Raw genomic sequence first — 3,226 nt, 5'->3', positions numbered from 1 at the left:
GTCACCTGGCCCATCTCTAATGTGACAGATCAGGAAACTGAAGCAGGGAGGACTTGCTGGGGGCACACAGTGAGTTAGGGGCAGGGCTGGTTCTGAAACCCTTGTTTGTGACCCTGGGAGCAAACTGGGCGTGGGAGTAGGGGTGGGCCCTGGGGCTGAGTTCTGTCAGCCAGGAGGGTGAGCTGCACCGTGTGGGTGGTATTGAGAACACGCCCTGGTAGAAGATACACATCCCCTGGGTCAGGAAGTGGGTTGAAAGCTCATGTGTAAAGCCCAGGGCTGTCTGCGTAGGCCCTGCCCTCCTGCTTCTGCTCTGTCACGGGCCCTGCCCACTCTCTCCCAACCAGGTACCACTGAGTCCCTTGGAGCCATGAAAACAACCCTATGCAGGATGAGGACATGTGAGTTCCCCTTAAAACTTGTACACAAATTGGCTAATCCTGGCTGGAGCGGTGACTTGTCTCAGTACTTCTCAGACTCTACTGGCCAAGAGGCCCCTGGGGGCAGGGATATGGAACTGGTAGAGGAGATGGGAGGAGATTTTTAACCCAACAAACATGTCCATTTATATTTGCAGACATTTACTGAGGGCCTACTATGTGCTAGGCACAGAACGCTCCGGATCCCAGACGTCTAATCAGGACTCTGAGCGGGTACGCCCTTCTTTCTGAACGTCAGCCGGCCAATCCTGGGCTTTGCGCTGCCTCTCTTTCTTCTTTACTCTCTTTCTTTCTTTTCTTAAGCCACCAACAAAACTCTGACCTCTCCCTGAGCACACAATGCAGGCAGTCACTCATGCATTAACAACCACCCGGCCCCAAAGGTCGTTTCTATGACAACCCTGGGGTCCTTAATGACCCTGGCAGGCCAATGATTTTGTTTTGTTTGAGAGTGAAGGAATAATAAGTCAGGCCGGCTCAGCTCAGGCGCTCACCCCCTCCCCCGCACCCCCTCCCCACTCCACCGGCGCTGATATACTGTTCATTATCTGGCACTGCATCAGCCCCAGAGACAGGGCGGCAGCCGGCAATGAAAGACAAGAGCCCGGCTGCAGACAAAGAGCTGTAAAGGACCAGAGTGTGCCGTGCATGCAGGGTTTTCGGGCTTCATTAATTCCATCGCTGGCCAGGGAGTGGGAACAAGTGCCCTGTGGTCCCCAGCTCCTGGAGTCTGGAGTCAGATATACCCACGTGAACCCCACACCATCGCTGGGCTCTTTAGAAAGAGCCATGTTTGGGGTCCAGTCGGGAAGTCTCAATCCAGGAGGTTCACCGGATTCACAGCCAGGCAGCACCACTCCCAGCAGCCAGACCTATCATTTTAATGATGGGATGAACAAGGCAATTAACGTGCAGCCCCTCCAGCCTCCAACAGTAACTTCAGAAGCTTGGCCCTTTAGCCCAGAAAAAGGAGGGTGGTGAGATTTCTGGTCACTGTCCCTGGGTAGGGCACTGTCCCTCTGGACTCTCTAGTGGGGTTTTCTAGTTCTACCCCGAGAAACTTCCTAGGGAGGAAGCTCTCACTGTCTCCTGATCTTGGGGCAAAATGGGCCTGAAGCTTGTCACATTAATTTTCAGATGTGCTCTTCGGCAGCATGGGATTTTGCTAGCAGACACTTGGAATTATTTTTGTTGTGTGTGCAGTGTGTGTGAGTGGCTGAAATCCCCTAGAATAAGTCATTATCCTCTAAAAAAAAAAAAAAAATTCAGCTCCTACTGGCTGCCTGGTGGCCCAATCAGCTGACTCATTTTCCAAGCTTTCCCTCAAGTAATTAGCGTTTTCATTTTTCCCAACCTGCTTATTAGATAAACTCCAGGATCTCAGTTCGGTTGAAGCACATTTTTGTGAGTTGACTCATCCCAGCCTCTCCCCAAGAAACAAAAAGGACGGATCTGGAGAAGGGCACAAAGAGATGAGTGATTTCTGCCCATGCTCTCTCTCCTGGACTGTTCACTAATGAAGGGCAGCACACTGTTGTTGGAAATCCTGGGCAAGGAGCATGGCGGGGGGATTCCAGCCTCTGCTCTCGGGCCCCGGCATGATGTTGGGCAAGTATATCTGGTCATTCTACAACAGGAACCAAGTCCCTTTCAGTGCTCACATTTTCAAAGGTTCAGAAACAAGATGCTGCTGACTCCTGGGAAAACACCAGTCATCTCTTGCCCTTCCCTGGTCTGGGTTTCCCCGCTGTCAAATGAGGGGCTTGCTCTGGATCAGAAATGGAAAACCACGAAGGTGTGAAGCAGGCCTGGTGGTGAGATCTCAGGAGACTAGAGGATGCAGACACTAGCTGCCATATGGGAATGCAGGCCCAGGATTGCCAGCGCTCCTGAGGGTTATATGAGAAGACAGAACCTGGCTTTTTAAAAAGGAAACCTTGAGATTTTTCACCGTTGTCAATTAATTCTAATTTTCTAGAACTTTATGCTCATCAAGGAAGACACAAGGCATACAATGTGTGGTCCCAGGGCCACCACCTTCTGCTCTAGACCTCTGTAGCCACAAATGTTGTCAGGTAGCCAGGCACATTAATGTTGGGGGTCACAAAGAGTTGGATACGACTTAGCAATTGAACAACAACAGTACCAACAAACTAGACACATCAGCATTACTTGGAAGCTCTTAGAAATAAACAGTTTCAGGCCTCACCCCAGATCTCCTGCACTATAAACCCATGAGCCATCAGTACATTAAGTTTAGGAGCCAATGTATAGGATCTTCGACGTCTCTGAAATTGGCTGTCTGACTGTCCGTATCCAGGACATTCTCCCCACCTTCCCCAAGCACAAATTGTGCTCACCTCTTGTTCACCCAGTAGAAGAATGGTCAGTAAAAGAATGGTCTATGAGGAGTACAGGAGACCAAGGTGTTCAGGCTCATCCTCAGGGCTCTGTGAGCATCTGGTCCAAAAACCACCCTCAGGCAGGGAACAGTTAAGCTATCCAGGGATTTGGCTGTCTATTCTCCTCCCAAGGGAATGGAGTGGCAGAGTAGCTCGATCTCATCGTATGTATGTATGTATATGTATATGTGTATATATATATAACCTATATCATATAGGTATGTATTATATAGGTTATATATTACCTATTATAGGTATCTATATATAGATATATATAGGTATATATTATATGTGTTATATATATAGGTTATATATATATAGATTTCTCAGGTGGAGCTAGTGGTAAAGAACACACTTGCCAATGCAGGAGACATAAGGGATATG

At 49.0% G+C, this 3,226-nt stretch overlaps 1 long non-coding RNA gene across 1 annotated transcript; it reads left to right on the top strand.

The window, feature by feature from the left end:
• Nucleotides 1–353: 353 nt before the first annotated feature.
• Nucleotides 354–1,997, top strand: LOC148775970 (uncharacterized). The gene is made up of 3 exons (XR_016038827.1): nt 354–401; nt 578–653; nt 1,806–1,997. It is a non-coding gene; the product is annotated as an uncharacterized LOC148775970 (long non-coding RNA).
• Nucleotides 1,998–3,226: the final 1,229 nt, after the last annotated feature.

This window comes from Moschus berezovskii, chromosome 12 (assembly GCF_049115385.1).
Source record: "Moschus berezovskii isolate FMDL1 chromosome 12, NW_MosBer_1.0, whole genome shotgun sequence".
Lineage (NCBI taxonomy): Eukaryota > Metazoa > Chordata > Mammalia > Artiodactyla > Moschidae > Moschus > Moschus berezovskii.
This window is presented reverse-complemented; position numbering and strand designations above follow the sequence as displayed.